Below are 20982 nucleotides of genomic sequence, written 5' to 3' on the forward strand. Positions count from 1 at the left end.
TGATTTAGACTCCCTGGGATTTCTTTAGCCCACTCTACACAAGCATTTACTCCATTTCTTAAGATAAAGATGAAATTTGGTTACTGTTTACTCACTCTAGGAATTCTCACCTAGTTAAGTTTCACACTTAAGATGCATGACTCTTTACTTATGCGTTTTTTCTTTATACTACACCAAAAAAGCACTCTGTGAAATAATGAATTCTTAGATTTCAAGCGTTACACTCAAAACTACAGGTGAACAAGAAAATTTCTGGAAATGGGATACAGCGTATTTTTATGGAAAATGTCCTCATTAGGAACAAAAGCCTCAAAAAATTTTATCTTTAAGGAAAATTACGACAATACATCGAATGACTCAATAAAGTAAACCACAAGATTCAACCAACTCTACTAGAAATTTTAGATTCTGAGGAGGAAGATACTTTGGGTTGTCAGTACGGCCATTGCTTCTATCTTTGTTTCAAAAAAAGACTCCCTTTTAAATTCTTGAAAGTAAAGAGATCTGTGCTTCTGGTTAGACTTGAAGAGACAAGGGGAACTTAGTGGAAACCCTGAAAGGCTTAGATTCTTAACCATTCTCATCACAGAGTAAATTTCTGTCCTAAGAACTGTGGCCCAGGGACTTCCCTGGTGGCTCAGTGGTTAAGAATCCACCTGCCAGTGCAGGGGAAACAGGTTCGATCCCTGGGCCAGGAAGATCCCACATGCTGTGGAGCAACTACACCCGTGTGCCACAACTACTGAGCTTGTGCTCTAGAGCCCGCAAGCCACAACTACTGAGCCTGTGTGCCACAACTATTGAAGTCCATGTGCCTAGAGCCCGTGCTCTGCAACAAGAGAAGCCACCGCAATGAGAAGCCCGTGCACCACAATGAAGAGTACTAGCCCCCGCTCACCGCAACTAGAGAAAGCCCACGTGCAGCAACAAAGACCCAATGCAGCCAAAAATAAATTAATTAAATAAAAAAAAAAAAGAACGGTGGCCCATAAACTGTCTTTGCCCTTGTCCCACCCTTGGGGCATGAGGGGTAAGGAGATAAGGGGATAAGCCTTGAGCTTCTCCTAGAGGCCAACACCACCAGGCACTGTCAGCATCCAAGCCACTGGGACACATCTGATGAGGACTTTGGAACCTGGCTCCTAACCTTCCTCTCCAAACCAACTGCTACTATCATGATTTGAAACTATCTGTATAAACCATTGCAGAGGCAGGTGGTGGTGGAGGGAGTGAAACAGGCACAAGGAGGGGAGAGCCAGAAAGGATAAAATGAAGACTTGCTAAGTACCTACAAAGTACCAGCCCTCAGCCACATCTCTCCAGTCTCAACCTTCTCCAAGTTTATCAACTTCCTTCTAACCACACTTCCTTCCATATTAAGCCATGCTTTCTTTCAAAGGCTCTCACCTCCTCAGCATTCTTATACTTCTGTGATACCTACCCTATGAGCCCTGAACACAATATGGCTTTACTGCACCTAAACACTGGCCACAGAGTATGACCAGAGAAAATTACACCACTGGCTGACTGATAGCCTAACAGTCTCATGCTATCTGATTTCAGTTCTACTCTCACTGCTTTCTCAATATTGCATGCACCCCTTACCTGTTTCTGTTCATCTCCCATTCTCCTTAGTTATTATACAGACTTCAGTGTTCTCTTCTCAAGCACTACCCATGCCATTAATTCTTAGAGATGATCTAGTTTCCTACTTTTCATATTAAAAAAAAAAAAGACTATCAGGTATGAACTCCCTTCCGCTCCCTGCTTCTTCTTTTCTTTTCTTGGCCCCCCTCTTTTTTTTAAACACTGCAGATTTATTATTTCACAGCTCTTTAAGTCAGAAGTTTGGGTGGGTTTGGGTGGTTCTGCTCCATTTTTCATAAGACTGAAATCAAGGTGTGGGCCAATGGGGCTCTGGGAAGAATCCACAAGTTTATGTGGGTTGTTGATAGAATCTATTTTCTTGTGACTATAAGACTGAGATCCCTGTTTCTTTGCTGGCTGTCAGCTAGGGGTCAGGTTGATCTTTTCTCCTAGAGGCTGCCTACTTTCCTTTTGACGCTTTCCATGTGGTCCCCCTCCAGCAAGTGACTGAGTTTCTCTTATGCTTCAGTTCTCTTCAGCTTCTCTTTCTGATACATCTCTCTGCCTCTTCTGCCTTAAACTACCTTATGTGATGATGTTGGGCCCACCCAGATATTTCAGGTTAATCTCCCTATCTTTTGATGAGGTTATTAGTAACCTTAATTACATCTCCAAACCCCCTTCACATCCCTGCTTCTTTATCTACAAATTTATCTGCAGACACCTCTTTCCTCAACCTCAGCATCAGTTCTCAAAGAAGGAGCTTCCTTCCTCTTCTCCAAAGTTTAAACTGCAATTATTTGTTTTTATACTTTCTTTTCTATTAGACTGTGAACTATTCAAGGGCAGATACTGTCTCATCAATCCTGAATTGCAGACACCCAGCCTAATGCCTAGTACATAATATGTACTCAATAAATGGCTGAATAAGTAAATTATTGATTCTTTCCCTACAAAACTCAGAGAAAATGGGGGGATAGAAGATGGTTTTTAAAAATGATTTGAAGCTCTTAAATTATGAACAGTATGTACTTTCATGGCTGAACTACTTTAAATACCTAAAAAACACCTTTGCAATGACTGGGACTTACAAATTTAGCAAGACAAACTACATACTACATAAATACTAGATTTTTAACTCTGTAACTCTGTTTTTGTACGTGGGAAATGCTCAATTTAATGTGTTTTGAATTAAATTGACTCAGATGTCGTAAAATAAATAACCCACAAAATATTACCATGAAGTTTGAGAGAAAGATAAAATGCACATCTGTGGAACTTATATATAATACAGATCTGTGAAATTACAGAACTTATTCAATATAACATCAATAAGAATGTCATAGAAACTCTAGTCTGCATGAGAACCATAATTCTTTTAGGATGTCAAGAAAGCACATCAAAAATATACAATAACATGTGAAGATTTTCAAAATCCACTTCCACAAAGGAAGCAGTTACTTGAATAAGCAGTATAAATGGGACTTTGTTATTACTATTATTATTTTTTTTTTTTGCTGTACGCGGGCCTCTCACTGTTGTGGCCTCCCCCATTGCAGAGCACAGGCTCCGGACGCACAGGCCCAGCGGCCATGGCTCACGGGCCCAGCCTCTCCGCGGCATGTGGGATCTTCCCAGACCGGGGCACGAACCCGTATCCCCTGCATCGGCAGGCGGACTCTCAACCACTGCGCCACCAGGGAAGCCCTGTTATTACTATTATTATCATAGCCTTTCTGACTTATTAAATAAGCATTGGTCTCTAATTTAAATGAGTCATAAAAACTCTTCATAAGTAATTCCATTCAACAAAAGTGTATTAAGCTCCTGTTTGGACTAGGCACGAAACTAGGTGTTTGGATACAAACATGAAAAAGGCAGTCCCTACCTGCAGGGCATTTCTGATTTAGTAGGAAAGACAAATAAAAATAGGTTATCTACAATATAATATGACATTATCAGAGATGTGCATGAAATGTTTTTTGGAACCTAGCCAAGAGAGACTGATTCTGCTACAGTGACGGCAGAAAATTAGGGATGGACACAGGGGAAGAGGGAACATACAGCCTGGGTCTTGAAGGCCAGCTCGAGGTGCATGGCTGGGCAAGCGAAGGGAAATGGCACCCTAGAGAGAGAGATTAGCATTAGATTAGGCATGGCAGTATGGACCCAGAAGCTGTCCTCTCAAAACAGCCAGTTATCACCTTCTGTGGCTGGGAGCCTTGGAGGTGAGTGCCTGAGTAAGGGGATGACAGGTTCCCAACTGAGGAAGGCCTTGACACCATGCCCGGGAGTTTTTAACCTGTTTTGTAAAAACCCAGGGTTTTTTAATCAGGGAGGATACATAATGAGATGTGTGTTTAAAAACTAACCGGGGGTGGAGTAGACGAAGGACTAGAGGACAAAGATCCTCTAGACTCCAAAGGTGGGAATCTAGTTGGAGGAATGTTCGTAACCTTTTTCTGGGGACACCATCTCGCTGGCTGGCTCTGGATTTTTGCCAATTAAGCTTTCCTATCCCTCCAAGTCCTTTGGAAGCACATGAACAACTGGGTCCAGAGGCCTCAGAAGGCTGCCTCCCTACTGATACCCCAGCTTTCCCCTGAGCTTCTCCAGGACATTAAGGCCTAGCTCTGATGCTGGGGAGCCTCTGATCTCTGGCTGCTGGACTGTCTGACTGCGAGCTGTACTGTTCCATTTTTTTTTTTTTCCTTTATGTCTTACATGCCCCCTCACTACTCAGAGATCAGTTCCCTGGGTTAGGGAACTACATAGCAAAGGGCAGGCATAGAAGAATGAGAAATCAGTGGAACTGACTTGTTTAAAATGTCATATTCTCTCATTCTATCTCTCATTTTCTTTCCCATGGAATAGTCTAATGGACCTGCCCAGAAAAAATGCCCATGTACAAAAATTTGCATGCAATTTTGAGAAGATTTTTAGATCCTCTGGGGTCCAATCATGGAATTCAAATTAAAATCCCTGAATGTACTACTGAAATAATCCAGACAAGAGACCAGGAATGGGAAGAGGTAATAATCTGAAGAAATAGTAGTAGGAAAAGAATGGAAGAGAGGGGAGATGTTCATCAGAGCTTAGAGACCAAATGAAAATAAGAAAAAGAGGAAGAGTCAAGGATGACCTTAAGGCACCTAGCCTGGGGGCACATGGGAAAAATGACAGTAATCTCAGAAAACAACCAAGAAGTTAGCAAGAGGAAATCATAACTTTGTTTTTGGCTATAAGGCATTTGAGATTCAGGCAGCAATGTCCATTAAGAAAGACTTGTTGAAAGCTCAGAGAAGATATCAAAACTACTGGTTCGATATTTTTGAATGCCGGCTCTGGGCACATGAAAAGCCTCAAAAAGCTTTAAGCAGAGGAATGTGACAATAGGGACAAATGCTCCAGAGACAAAGGATGAGGCCTGGAAAGAGAACATTAGATTTAAAAATCGGAAAGTTTATGCTGATCTGGGTCAGATCATTTTGGGTTGCGGTAGGAGAAGGAAGCTAAGTAGCATAAGCAAGAACAGACAGAGATCACACTTTCAGGAACTCTGGCAACAAAGAGTAGGGATTTAAGGAGATAGGATTTAAGGATTAAGGAGATAGTTGCAAGGAAACCTCTTCTTCTGAGACTAGTTAAGTAAAGGGAAGAGGAAGTAAGCTGAGGTTATGCCTGTTGGGTTCTGTTTACTATGTGAAGTAGGGGGCTTAGGTCATCTACAAAATGCAGGATGAGGAGATGATATTGGGAAACATGGTAAAGGTTTGGAAAGAACGTGGGGAATTGGGAAACGTGTGGGGAAATGTGCTTGAGCAGACACGTGCCGTTGGGTAAGTGAGCTCAGCATACGAAATTCAGGTTACTGAGGGACTCTCCTCTTTGCTGTAATTATATAAGCAACTTACAGTGTTAGGTAAGGTAGGTTCTTACTCAATTATATAAATATAAATTTTATCAAAGCTGGCGTAAGAATCTTGACTTTTTTTGGTTTTAACCATCTCTTTTTTTCAAAACTGAATCTTAAAGTTTAGCAACACAAGGTAAAGTATTAATTTAATTTGAAGTCTATTATCTAATTTTAGCTAGAGTCTATTATCTGATTTTTGCTCAAGTCTATTATCTAATTTTCCATCCAAAAAAATCCAGAACTATCACATGGCCTGATTTCAACATTCTCCCTCCATTCTCCACCAAGTTTGAGGCTATAGTCTTCATTTCTAAGTCATTTGCATCTTTTCTCCTTCCTCCATAACTTATATAAGTAATAACTAATGTGGGCTAATAGTATAATCAAATATAGTGCCAAAGCATTTCTTCTCTTCATTTCCTGAGTTCAGTTATTTAACTGCTTATTTTATTAACTGCTCCTGTTAATCATCTTCCTAAAAATAACTAATTTTTATCTGGATGAGGCAAAACATAACAACTCTTGGTTACAGTAACACAAAGGAAGGTGGTAGTGAAAAGCATAATTCAAAATGGCCCAAAATGGCTTTATATATTTGGTTTTGGAATTTTAAGTTGCTAATTATATTTGAATATATGAGTAAATGAAGTTCTGGGATATCATGTTCTTTGATTCATTCAACAAATGCTACATCTGGAGGTGGGAAGGTAGTTCTCTTCTGATTATTTCTATTTTCTCAGTGAAATAAAGATTCCAGGTCAGCAGCTGCTGGTGAGGATGGAAGGACGGAAGAGGTGGTGTTGGATGTTTGAGAATCGAGAGGAACTAGTCATCTCAGAGAGTAGGTGAGGAAACTGACAAGACTAAGGAAATACATCCCTTCTCGGCCTTTTGGCTAAGATCAAGTGTAGATTAAGGAAACATAGAAGGAATGCAAGGAAATACTGATTCCAAGAAATACTGAGGGCTCGCTTGAGATTTGGTTCTTAAATTTAAAGTGAGATCAAACACCATGGTTTTGTGTTTTTCTTAAGCCATATTTAAGTCTGGGTACTGATACAGAGTAAGCAGGTAGCTGAGAAACACCTGACATATACAAGATGAGGAGCAAGGCTGTTAAGGGTGTATGTGAGGAGGGTGAAGGTGATAGACCATGGAATCTAAGCTGGGTAAAGATGACAAAAAGGCTGGGAAGTGACAGAGTAAGTTAACTGGAAGGTCCCCATGTCAAACTTGCTGGAGTTGGGGTAAGGGCTATGCTAGAAGAAAGCAAGGAAAAAATGGGAGGTGGCTAGAGAACAAGATGCTTAAAACTGAGATCCCCGAAGTAGTGGTTATTAGTGATGGTGCAGTCTTGGGTACGACCAAAGAGTGAGCGGCTGAGATGAAGTGAAAGAAAAGTTAAATGGAAATGAGGACTCCAAAGAACTGTGAAGACAGACTGTTGAACAAATCACCAACAAGGATACTGAAGTCACCAATGACACATAGATAAATAAAGCAAACAATGAAGATTACAGTTAGAGCAACAAGTAAGCCAGACAACTTCTTTGTCTGGCTCCCCTGTTCATTCTTCTCTAGCAGGGCTACTCTTGTTCTCTTCCATTTTGTTCTCCATATGTTAGGGACAATGAAAAGTATTAATATCTATTAATATATCACTATGTAATAGCTATTAATAACAGTACAAATAATGTAAAACACCAAAGAAATAAACATAGCAAATGGTAATGCCATTGTTTACTAAGGATTTAAGTGAACATGACACTGGAACCTCACTATAAGACTACATTCTGTAAATAATTTAGTACAAGGCTTGTTTGTATCTCATTCTAGAGCCCTTGTCATAAAGTATTTTTAATGATTTCCTAAAATATGAACCGCAAAGCTGCATTTCAATTATATTTCAAACAGATATTTGTCAAATGGATGAAAGTATGACTTGTGGTCAGGTGCCAGATAGGTGAGGACTGATTGGATTAAGTGCATTAGGAAATAAATCAAGTGAAAAAATCTCTAGAGAACATTAAAAATTACTAACTAAGAGTCCCATTTTTCTGACCAGTGATTCTCAGACTTAAGATTTCCAAAACTAGCTAAACAACTTCTGTTTTCAAAAATACCTGGAGATTAGTGTTGTCATTGGGTTGCTTAGTTTTTATTCTGCAAGGTAAAGATTTCTTAAACAAACAAAAATATCAAACCTGGCATCTTCTATCAGCACCACTTCATATAAGAAAATATATTGTAATATCAAAAGGTAGGATGGACATAATCTCAGAATAAAGGATGGTTTTTTGTACTAAATAAATTCAAAAATGGGGGCTCTGGAGTCAGCTTGCCTGGATTCAAGTCCTGGTTCTTCCACTTACTAACTGGAAATAATAGCTACTACCTCAGAAGATTATTATGAAGGTTAAGTATAATGCACATAAGGCACTTAGAATACTTCCTGGTACATAGGAAGATCTCGTAAATATTGGCTTAATAAATATTAGCTTATTTTTTATCACCTTGCTGCAGAGGAGTGATGAAATGGAACCAGACTCCCAACTGCTAATGTGAGAATTAGATCATTGTTAGGTGACTGTAAAGCTTGAAAATAAGTGACAATTTTGCTTGTGAAGTTCTTTCTGAGACTATTGTGACCATCTGGCCCCTTAGACACTTTATCTAAAACACGAGTGTCACTTGGACATTGCAAATTATAGTGCCCATTCCATTGATGAATCTCAAACTCCAAATTAACACTGTAGTAAATGAGTTGTAACAGTAGTTTCACAAAGATTTTACTAGTGTTCAGTAGGGCAGGAATCTCTGTAGCTTTAGTCTCTCTCTTCCAGGTGGATTACTATCAGAGTCAGTCCCACCTGCTTCTCTTATGCCTTAGGCAGAATTCAATTTACACCTATTTCTCAAGCCTTGCAACCTCATTTAGGGTCAAGATGTAGCTCCATCCATAAAAACCAAGCTACCACAACTATCAGTTCCATGTGTACACATCCTTCTGTCATCTTTCTCCCCAACCTGTTCTATTATAATAAATATTTCTTTTCCAAAGTTCCTCTTATCCTCCCAATTGCACCCACTCTCACAGCCCTTAACTACCAGATACTAGAAAGCTGCCCCTCCTCTTTCTTACGGGGGCATACACCTCACTCTGCTAGCACCCACCTGGGATGATTTGGTTCTATTGAGAGGAACTGGGGCTATTTCTGGGTTCTTCACCCAAAAGGGCATTTGCAGTGCTAGATTACCACTGCCCATCCTTTGCCTCTTAGTTTGAGGTAGATTAGTATGATATGCACTTCTCACCTTAATTCTAACTACCACTCTCTGCCAGTTGAATTAGCAATTCTCCAACAATGTAAAAATTTGCAACACCGTTTGAGCCCCAGGTATTGATATTCAGTGATCATACAAATTTTGGTGGAGAGAACTTTAGGAGGCTTTAAGTGTGTGCTATGAATAGCTTGAAATGATTTTTGACCTAAAAGTCTAAATATAATAAGACCTTATCCATTATAATAAGGCTTATGTAGCCCCTCTGATGAAAATAATACATGAAAATATGTATGAGATCTAATATACTAATTGTAAACTATTTTCTTAAAATAGCTCAATGAAAAATACATAGCCTATTTCTGCAGTAAAAATGAATAAATAGTAATGTTTACTGTTTATAATCTTTCAACTATTATCCATAAAAGTGACAAATTTGTATTTGCTAATCTCTTCAATTTTAAAAAGCAGTGAATTTTCTTTGCTTTCCAGAGATTATATCAGAGGCAAGCTGCACTGAGGAAAAATTGTCAGTCAACTTTTAGGTATCCAAAAGAGGAAAAAATTACAGCAAACATTAATTTTACACAGAGTAAGCAGAATAATAATAAATTAGGAGGAATGTCTGTCAAATTAGCATCAGGATAAAGAGTGTTTAATTTATTTTGTGGGAAACATGATCTATAAAGAGAGAGAAGTGTGAAGTGGGTTTTGTGATGCTTAAAGGGGAATCCCAAGTAGCTTCCAGTTCAAATGCAGACAGATTTGCCAAGTTTGCCAAAATAGGGAGGCTATCAACAGACTAGCAGCAAGTCAGGACATATTCACAACTCTTGCAAGCCTCTCTCTGCAGTTGTGCAAACCAGATTTGAATGCTTATTTTTAAATCATGCATGCACTTGCAGAAAATACAATCAGAAATTAACATCAATATTTAATCTTTTATTTTAAAGTTTGTATAATTCTAACTTCTCCTAGAATTATGAGTTCTATTCAACTTATCATTTTAGTAGTACAATATGATTATTTACACTAAGAAACAGTTTTCCAACCATGCAATGAGGACGTGGAGACTAGCTTCCATCAACTCATAATATAGGAGGGCTTTTTGTTTGTTTGTTTCAAAGATCGTCAGTCAGCCTCTAAAACGAGCTATCTACATTTGCTTAGCTGGGCACTTAGCAAATCTTAAGAAAAGGAAATACTTAAGACTAAAAACACAACTTCTGACCCCATTTGAGCAGTCAGGCCTTTGATTGTCTAATCTCTGGGTGTCATTTTGTCCAGTAGAGACCTGTTGTTGCCCCATCAACTTTAAAATGCCAAGAGCACCTTGAGTTCCATTATGATAAAGTGGAAAAGGCCTGTGCCCTAAGCATCAAGCATCTATGCAGGATGCCTACCACCTGACTAGTCTATATCCAAATTAGTTACCTGAGATTCACTATAGAGCCTCTCATTAGATAGCCTAGAACTAAGGATGGGGTATGTGTAGTAACTCTCCAAACTAATCTTTGCTGACACCCCCATCCGTTTTCTACTCCCTCAGAGGGTGTGGCCTGATGTTTCACAAATTCTTGATGACAAAGATCATGCTTCTACTATAGCAGGTCCTGCCTTGCTGCCATCTGGCAGCATGTATCTTTATTAGTTTCAGAATTTTACAGCTTTTCCTTTCTTCTTTTTTTTCCCCTGTCCCTTAGCTTTAAACTCATTTTACTTGCAGTCCCCAATGGAGCCTCTTAAAATGCAGATTTCCAAGCACTACTCCTAGAAATTTGAATTCATTAAGTCTGGAGTGGAGCTGGGGAAGCTATTTAACAAGCACCCTCCAGGTGACTGTAATGCAGGCCAGAGGACACTTTGAGAAACATCATTCATAGTTATAACTGACACTACATTAAGCTGCCTTCTAAGAGTTCTTAGGTTTTTATTTTATTTAGTGTACATGTTCTATAGCCTCAATTAAATCATAAGTTAATAAGGATTTTTTTTATTCCTTGACAAGTTGTAGCTGTTGAAGAGCAAAGAGCTATTCTAACAAGATAAAAGTTACCAAGAATAAATGTAAGGGACTTCTTGGCAGTCCAGTGGTTAAGACTCCACGCTTCTACTGCAGGGGGCGCAGGTTCAAACCCTGGTCTGGGAACTAAGATCCCACATGTCACAAGGCGTGGCCAAAAAATTAAAAATTACAAAAAATAAATAAATGCAGGACTTCCCTGGTGGCACAGTGGTTAAGAATCTGCCTGCCAATGCAGGGGACATGGGTTCGATCCCTGGTCCGGGAAGATCCCTCATGCTGCGGAGCAACTAAGCCCGTGCACCACAACTACTGAGCCTGTGCTCTAGAGCCCGTGAGCCACAACTACTTATACCACGTGCCACAACTACTAAAGCCTGTGTACCTAGAGCCTGTGCTCCACAAGAGGAGCCACCGCAATGAGAAGTCTGTGCACTGGAACAAAGAGTAGCCCCCACTCGCCACAACTAGAGAAAGCCCGCATGCAGCAACGAAGACCCAACGCAGCCAAAAATAAATAAATTTTTAAAAAGAATAAATGTAGATTTCTACACTTGAGTACAACTGGGGGAGATATGGTTTTGTGAGAGATGACTTGGGGGTTTTACTCAACAATAAAGTCAGTATGAGTCAAGATAGAATGCGGATGCCAAAAATGTTAACGCAATTTCATCCTGCATTAAAAGAAGATTGATGTTTTGAACAAAGGATGGATAGTTCTGGTCTACGGCATAACACGGACTACACTTGCAGTACTTGAAGTACTCCACTGATTTCTGAGTTTCACAACTTAAAGCAAACATAAACAGATGGTAAAGTTCAGAGAAATGAGAATACAATGGTAGAGGGCTAAAAATTAAGTTATAAAAGGGTTTACTAGAAGAACCAACCCAACTGAGAGTTTTAGCTTAGGGAAAACATGAATCTGAGGAGAGTTTAGCTCTGGACAGAATAGCTTTCTTCACATACCTAAAGGGCTTTCACAGGGAAGCAGGATTATCCTTGTTCTGTATAGTCTTAGGGGGAGAACTAGAGTTTGGAGAGAAGCTACAAGGACGTGTATTTCATCTTAAGTTAAGGAAGACTCAAATCAACAGTCGTCCAAAAAATGGAATGCAGTGTTCAGAAAGAATGAGTTTCCTGTTACTGAAGGAATTCAAGCTTAGCCTAAAGAACTTGGCAGAAGTTATTCAGCAGAAATGGAGAGAAAATGTAAACAAAAGACAAGTACGTGAATTAAATGACTTTTAAGATCCCTTGCAATGCTGAGATTCTATAATTCCTTTGATATTCTGATAGAAACAGCTAGTTTTGCAAAGACAGTAAGATTTAAAATAAATAGTCCAGGATGGGAACAAAGGAGACTGAAGGCTAGTAAGACAATAAAGAAGCTATTGCTATAATTCAAGTGTAATTTACTGAAGCTATGAAAAAGATGAGAGGAATGATCCAAAAAACAAAGCAGAAACAAAATTAGGAGCAGTAAAATAATGGATTTGAAAAAAATGCATGCACACATGAATAGAGCCAACTGATCTTTGACAAAGAATCAAAGGCAAAACAATGGAGCAAAAATAGTCTTTTCAAAAAAGTGGTGCTAGAACAACTGGACATCAACATGCAAAAAAAAAAAATTGATCTAGACACAGACTTTACACCCTTCACAAAAATTAATGCAAAATCGATCACAGACCTAAATGTAAAACGCAAAACTACAAAACTTCTAGAAGATAAAGCAGGAAAAAACCTAGATGACCTTGGGTATGGCAGTTCCTTTTTTTTTTTTTTTTTTTTTTGCGGTATGCGGGTCTCTCACTGCTGTGGCCTCTCCGGTTGCAGAGCACAGGCTCCGGAGGCGCAGGCTCAGTGGCCATGGCTCACAGGCCCAGCCACTCTGCGGCATGTGGGATCCTCCCAGACCAGGGCACGAACCCATGTCCCCTGCATCGGCAGGCAGACTCTCAACCACTGCGCCACCAGGGAAGCCCCTGGCAGTTCCTTTTTATATACAACACCAAAGGCACGATCCATGAAAGAAAGAATTGATAAGCTGGACTTCATTAAAATAAAAAACTTCTGCTCTATTAAGAACAATGTCAAGAGAATGAGAACACAAGCCACAGAATGGGAGAAAATATTTGCAAAAGACACATCTGATAAAGCATTATTATCCAAAATACACAAAGAATGGGACTTCCCTGGTGGCACAGTGGTTAAGAATACAGCTGCCAATGCAGGGGACATGGGTTCGATCCCTAGTCCAGGAAGATCCCACATGCTGCAAAGCAACTAAGCCCATGTGCCACAACTACTGAGCCTGTACTCTAGAGCCTGTGAGTCACAACTACTGAAGCCCACATGTCTAGAGCCCGTGCTCCTCAAGAAGAGAAGCCACCACAATGAGAAGCCTGCGCACAGCAACAAAGAGTAGTCCCCACTCGCCGCAACTACAGAAAGCCCGTGCACAGCAACGAAGACCCAACGCAGCCAAAAATAAAATTAATTAATTAATTAATTTAAAAAAACAAACAAAAGAATCCAAAATACACAAAGAACTCTTAAAACTCAACAATAAGAGAACAACCCAATTAAAAAATGGGCCAAAGACCTTACAGACACTTTACCAAATAAGATAAACAGATGGCAAATAAGCATATGAAAAGACGCTATACATAATATGTCATCAGAGAAATGCAAATTAAAACAACAGTGAGGTATCACTATATACCTATTTGAGTGGTGAAAACCCAGAAGACTGACAACACCAAATGCTGGTAAGGCTATGGAGCACTGGGATTCTCATTCATTGTTGGTGGGAATGCAAAATAGTACCGGCACTTTGGAAGAGAGTTTGGCAGCTTCTTATGAACCTAAACATATTCTTTCCATTTGATCCAGCAATAGCTCTCCTTGGTATTTACCCAAAGGCGTTGAAAACACGTCTAAACTAAAACCTGCACACAGATGTTTACAGGAGCTTTATTCATAACTGCAAAACTTGGAAGCAACACAATGTCCTTCAGTAGGTGAACGAATAAATAAACTGTGGAACATCCAGACAATGGAATATTATTCAGGACTAAAAAGAAATGAGGTATCAAGCGACAAAAAGACACGGAGAAACCTTAAATGCATATTACTAATCCAAAAGGGCTACTATATGACATTCTAGATTATGGACACAGTGAAAAGATCAGTGGTTGCCAGGGATGGGGGGGCATGGCACAGAGTATGTTTAGGGCAGTGAAAATACTCTGTATGATACCATAATGATGGATATACATCATTATATATTTGTTCAGACTCAGAGAATGTACACCACCAAGAGTAAACTGTAAGGTAAACTGTGGACCTGTGTGATTATGACGTGTCAAAGTAGGTTCATCAGTTGTAACAAAGGTACCACTTTGGTGGAGGATGGTGACAATGGGGGAGGCTGTGCATGTGTGGGAACAAGAAATCTCTATCCTTTCCCCTCTATTTTCCTGTGAGCCTAAAACTGCTCTAAAAAAAAAAAAAGTCAATTAAAAAATGCATACAAAGCACAAATGATATGACTGATAAGGGATTAACATCCAACATAAACAAACAGCTCATACAACTCAACATCAAAAAAAAAAAAAAAAAGACAAGCCGACTGAAAAATGGGCAGAAGAACTGAACAGACATTTTTCCAAAGAGGAAATGCAGATGGCCAACAGGCACATGAAAAGATGCTCAACATACCTAATCATCAGGGAAATGCAAATCAGAACCACAAAGAGATATCACCTCACACCTGTCAGAATGGCTATCATCAAAAAGAACACAAATAACATGTTGGTGAGGACGTGAAGAAAGGGGAACCCTTGTACACTGTTGGTGGGAATGTAAATTGGTGCAGCTACTGTGGAAAACAGTATGGTGGTTTCTCAAAAAACTAAAAATAGAACTACCATATGATCCAGCAACTCCACTTCTGGGTATATATCCAAAAAAAACCCAAAAACACTAATTTGAAAAGATAAATGCACCCCAACATTCCTAGCAGCATTATTTACAACTGCCAAGATTTGGAAGCAACCTAAGTGTCCATCAACAGATGAATGGATAAAGAAGATGTTGTGTGTGTGAGTGTATGCACACACAAACATACACAATGGAATACTACTCAGCCATAAAAAACAATGAAATTTTCCCATTTGCAGCAACATGGATGGATTTGCAGGGCATCATGCTAAATGAAATCAGTCAGACTGAGAAAGGCAAATACTGTATGATATCACTTATATGTGGAATCTAAAAAATACAACTAGTGAATATAACAAAAAAGAAGCAGACTCACAGATATAGAGAACAAACTAGTGGTTACCAGTGGAGAGGGAGGGGAGGGGTAATACAGGGGAAGAGGAGTGGGAGGTACAACTACTGGGTATAAGATAGGCTCAAGGATGTATTATATGACATGGGGAATATAGCCAATATTTTGTAATAACTGTAAACAGAAAGTAACCTTTAAAATTGTAGTAAAAATGTGTAGAAAAAATAAAAATAATAAAAAGTGAAAAAAAAAAAGCATGCAAAGCAAAGGAAAAAGGGAAGAAAACATGACTCCAAAGACCTAGAAAATAAAGGTAGCTGGGAAGACAGAACTATTTGTGGGGTGGGGAAAAAAATGTTTAATAAATATAACAAAGTTTTGAACATTTCAAGAATTCATTTAAGAATTCTAATGGGAGATGGTGAAGGCATCTGGAGATACAGTCATACATTACATACAGTAAAGGTGACCTAAAAATCACAACTAAATGCTTGGATAAAAGGAAATAAGCCTCCAGAAAATAGTGAAGCTTATTCTAGAGAATGGGTAGTGTGGCTTCACATCCAAGTTGTGAAATCTAGAATAAGAAATCCAATAGTAAATCAACTCATTTAAAATGCTGAATCAAGAAGCCTAAAGAGCACCAGACTGGGAGTAAGGCAACCTGCATCCTAGCCCCTACTGTGACTCTAGCTTAAATAAATTATTTACCCTCCTGGGGCCCCCAAATCCTCATCTATGAAATAAGAATGACATAAGCTTTTAAATAAGCTTTTCTCAAACTGGTGTTCCTTGAAACACTAATAGTTATATCTTTATGTCCGTATGTTTGTTAAGTAAGTTTAAGTAAATTTGGAAAATGTCAGACTAGATAATTTCTATGGTCTGCTGCTCTAACATGGTGTAATTCTGATCCAAATATACAGTTACCTTAATGAATTTAAATCTAATGTATATATAGATATACTATTTGCTTTTGATTATCTCATAGAGAGGAGTATCAAAGAATGTAAAATGGGTGACAATCATTTTGAGAAAATTTCATACCTCGACAGTGGCGACTGAGAGCAGAAAGCAAAGGGTCTAATAACAAGAGGGACAAAAACTGAGAAAGGACTGGAAAATTAACGTAATAAATGTAAATAGTGTCTTTCATTCTGTTTGTCTATCCTTCTAAATGATCTTTTCCTTCAAATTCTTAGACAAGGTGCTAAGAACAGAATTACCCAACTACAGGTTCAACCCATTTGATTTTTTAAAAATTCATTTTTAGGCAAAATGGAGAAAAGGATTCAATCTTTTGACTGTGGCAATAAACTATCATCTTTATGTTACACACCGTGTCTCACCTGGAGCTATTACTACATATAAGACAAATATGAATTTTGAATGGCTGAGTTCTATATCATTTAGTATGACATATGGTCAGCCTTCTGTAGCCAGATAAAGAAAGATCAGACTACAGAGAATTTGTAACACAGTTAAGTGGGTCTTCCTATCTACCTTTTTCTAAGCTTTCACAGCTACAGTTGGTTGCCTAAATGAAGAGTTATGTTCTGGGCAGTTTTTTGCTAACATTATTGTTAATTCTTTCTTCCACTTCCTTTCCTACAACATCCTATTCTCTATAGTGCCTATCAAGATGGTTGTTGTTTTTCCAAGTCAGTATACCACATATAAGAAGAAACTGATGAGATTTATAGAAGGAAGTGATAGCGCATTTATCAGCTCTCCTCTGACGGAATGTGATAAAAAGTAAATATAGATCAGCCAAAGTATGAGTTCACAAACAAAGAAAACATATTTCTAGGTGTTCCCTTGACTACCTTATCAACAAACACTGTTCAAAATGGGTAATTACAAAATAGCATATGAGGATAATCTAAGGCGTAAACTATTTTGAACAGCAACAAAAGTTTAAGATAAGGATTTGATTAAAGGCAATAGATTAAATATTTCTGTCTTTCATAAAATTACTTTTTGGCAATATAATCATACCAACCACCATCTACATAGTACCCTGCTCACTGTGAACACTATGTTAGAAAATTTATACACATTAATGCTATACTGACAATAAACATACAAAGTAAATAATTTTGCAGGTGAGGGTACCAAGACTCAGAGAGTTTAGGGCCCAGGGCCCTTAAATATTAAGAGGCCCAGGACCATACAAGTGACAAGTGGTAATGGCAGACTCAAAGTGAGCCTTGATTTGGCATACCCAAGAGCCTTCTTACTGCTGAGGAAGACATGTTAATTTACCAGTACAGGGCTTATCTGGATACAATTTTGCTAATACTATTTATCTTAAAAAAAAAAAGTTATCTACCTGTTCTTTCTTGGAAAAAAGCTCATGACACACTATTAAGTAAAGAAAAAAGTCACAGAACAATGACTAGTATGATCCTTTTTAAACAGAAAAATAACCTATACTTGAGTACAATCAAAAATACATATGGGTATAAATACCTAAGCAAAATACTTTCCCCCTTCTTATTTCTGTAGTCTAGTTCCATTTGGGGCCAATACAAGAGGTCTTTCCTAGATTAAGAAGGAGCCGCAGAGGATCAACGTAGATTTAGTAACTTTTTAAAGACATGGCTCAAGTCTTTACTCCTTCAGCGCATCTGCTGCCTCCTCATACTGCCTACTTTGTTAATTTGGTTCACAATGGACCTTATACTTTACATGACACTGCTCTGCGGGACTTCCCTGGTGGTCCACTGGTAAAGAATCCACCTTGCAATGCAGGGGATGCGGGTTCGATCCCTGGTCGGGTAACTAAGATCCCACGTGCCGCAGGGCAACTAAGCCCACACAACACAATTACTGAGCTCGCGGTCCTCAACTAGGGAGCCTGCGTGCGGCAAATTACAGAGCCCGTGCGCTCTGGAGCCTGCACATCACAACTAGAGAGAGAAAACCCACACGCCACAACTAGAGAGAAGCCCGCACGCCACAACGAACGATCCTGTATGCCTCAACGAACATCCCATGTGCCGCAACTAAGACCCACCGCAGCCAAAAATAAACAAATAAATCTTAAAAAAAAATACTGCTCTGGGATGTGCAAATATAGTGTTCATCCCAAATACACTGTAAGTATCTTGAGGGCAGGACTTGGGTCTAACCAACTAAAGTGTTCCACAACTGAGATTAACCAAGTTCTCGGTGTTTATTCTTTTCCTGAAAACTTATACTATGAACCAGGCACCAGCACAGGAGCAGAACATACACTAGTAACCAAATAAACAAGGTCTCTTCCTTACTGAATTTATATTATGCTTGTCGGGGTGGGGGGGTAGGGGCATGCAGGGGGCTGGAATATATGTAATAAGCAATTATGCTACAAGGTAATAATGCATAAAAGAACACATGGAATTACTGGAACACCTAGGAGGACACTAAAGTCAAAGCATTCTGAAAAAAGTGAGATCAAAGCTGAGGCCTAAAGGATAAACAGGAGTTGGATAAAAAAGATGGTGAAAAAGTACCCTCGGATATAGAGGTAAGAAACAGTAGCATGGCAAATTAGACGAACTGAAAATAGCACAGGTTGGCTGGAACCCAGAGCATGGGAGAGGGGGCAGAGGCTGAAAGAAAGGGTGGGAAAGTTTGGCAGGGGGCAGACCACATAGGGCTTGTAAGCCATGGACGGAGTTAAGGAGAGCTACTAAAGAGTTTTAACCAGTGGAGTGACAGGATCAGACTTGCCTTTTTATAAAAATCGCTCCAGTTACAGTGTGGAGAATGGATTAGGGAAGGGCAAGGCTGAAGGCTTAAGGAGCAATTCAGGCAAGAGATAATGGTGGCCTGAAGGAACGCAGTGGCGGGGGAGATGGAGAGAACTGGACAGATGTGAGATTCGGAGAAGACTGCAACACTGACAGGAAATGGGAGGTGAGGGAAGGAGACGAGTTAAAGAGGGTGCCCAGCGTCTCAGCCAGAGCATCGCCTGAGCTAGAAAACAGAAGTGTGTTTAGGGGGGATGGAGGGGGCCGTTGAACGAGTCTGACTGTGAATTTACTGTATGATCATGAGATAGCCAAGAGGTTATGCTGCTAAGAGCTCTAAGTTAAGACGGTGATGGAATATGCGTATTCGAGAGGTAATGGCATAAAGACACTAATTTAACCTGCGGAAACGGATGTGATCAGTTTGGGGGAGAACAATCACAGAGTGAGGCAAAGAGAAGCTCCAGGACAGACTCCTGAGGAACTCCACTGTAAAGGACACAAGAGACTGAGAAGGAACAGCCAGAGAGGTAAAAGGAAGATCAGAAATCCTTGGAGGGAGAAAAATCAAGTAATGAGCTTATTTCAAGAAAGAGTGATCCACAGTGTGTTTCTCAAATGTGTGTAGACTGACTGAAGCTCTCCTTCAGTAAAAGTAAATATCAGCGATTCCTCCTTCTATCCTCAGTTCAGCTTCCAGTTTCTTTTTGTGGTGATGAAAATATGTGCAATGATTATTCTCCACTCCCCCCAAATGAGGTCCTCCTCATTTTCTTATTTCTAACATTTTCTCACTGAGACATGAGTCTCACCTCCAATTCTGTCACCACAGTAAATAATGACCAAACTCTGCCAATTTCATCTTTGTAATTGTTTTCACATCTTTTCTTCCCTTTCCATTCCCACTGTCACCGCCCTAATCCAGGTTCTAAGTACCATACAACTGGACAATTATGGTCTACTGGTCTCCCACTATTCCATCTTTCACTTCCTCTCTAGAGCAATGCTTTTCACATAGAGTAACCCTATTAATTATTTAAAATATTAACTTTAATTGCTTTATTCCACTGCTGAAAACTCCCCAATGATTTCCCATTATAATTGTTTGTTCACAAATTTCATTCATTTAGCAAATATTTATGTAGGGCAGTACTTCTCAAACTACCTATGCTAAGGTCCTGTTTTTTTTCTTTTAAGTTTTCAATCCACTGCAGACCAATATTGTAAAATGCAATAAAAAAAACGTTGTGGTAATGTTAAATTACTAAAAAATAGTTTCTAAATTCTTGTTTTCAATTTTGATATTTATCTTATTGTGGACTGGTGACAACAGTTCATGGTCCAGCAGTGATCTGTAGACCTTATTCCAAACAGCCCCATGGTTGATAATACATGGATAAAAAGACATTACAGTTCTGCCTTCAATGCATGCGCTCAATGCAGGGCAATTCTGCCATTCAGGGGAGACATTTTTGATTGTCACACAGGAGGAAGGAGGGAACTGCTAGCATGGAGTGAATAGAGCCCAGAGATGCTGCTAAACATCCTGTAATGAACAGGATCTACCCCCTCCAACAAAGAATTATCCAGCCTCAAATGTCAAAAATGTCAAGGTTGAGAAACTCTGCTTTACAAGCGTAATGCAAATGAATAACTAGAAGACATTAAGAACAGAGCTATACACCTGAGAACTTGCAGTGTGTTTCACTGGCATAGTTTCACCCATTGTTGGAGCCCATCAGGCTGGCCAGCCCCCCGCCTCTCCACCAGTGTGTCACGCATTCCTTCCACATCTACCTACTTGAAAGCATCCCTCTGTGATGAGGATGGGGTGATGGTCCACAGAGTCCAGTGCCAAGAGGGAAAATCGTGTGGCTGACAGGGTCTTGGTGCTCCAGCCGGGTGTCAGGCCTGAGCCTCTGAGGTGGGAGAGCCGAGTTCAGGACATTGGACCACCAGAGACCTCCCGGCCCCATGTAATATCAATCAGTGAGAGCTCTCCCAGATATCTCCATTTCAACTCTAAGACCCAGCTCCACTCAACGACCAGCAAGCTCCAGTGCTGGATACCCCATGCCAAACTATTAGCAGGACAGGAACACAACCCCACCCATTACCAGAGAGGCTGCCTAAAATC

At 39.6% G+C, this 20982-nt stretch overlaps 1 protein-coding gene across 2 annotated transcripts in view; it reads right to left on the reverse strand.

Annotated features, from left to right (window-relative positions):
- The window catches only part of NSF (N-ethylmaleimide sensitive factor, vesicle fusing ATPase), a 162996-nt gene that overhangs the window by 74703 nt on the left and 67311 nt on the right, over window positions 1-20982 (reverse strand). The window lies entirely within an intron of this gene.

This window comes from Mesoplodon densirostris, chromosome 18, assembly GCF_025265405.1.
Source record: "Mesoplodon densirostris isolate mMesDen1 chromosome 18, mMesDen1 primary haplotype, whole genome shotgun sequence".
Lineage (NCBI taxonomy): Eukaryota > Metazoa > Chordata > Mammalia > Artiodactyla > Ziphiidae > Mesoplodon > Mesoplodon densirostris.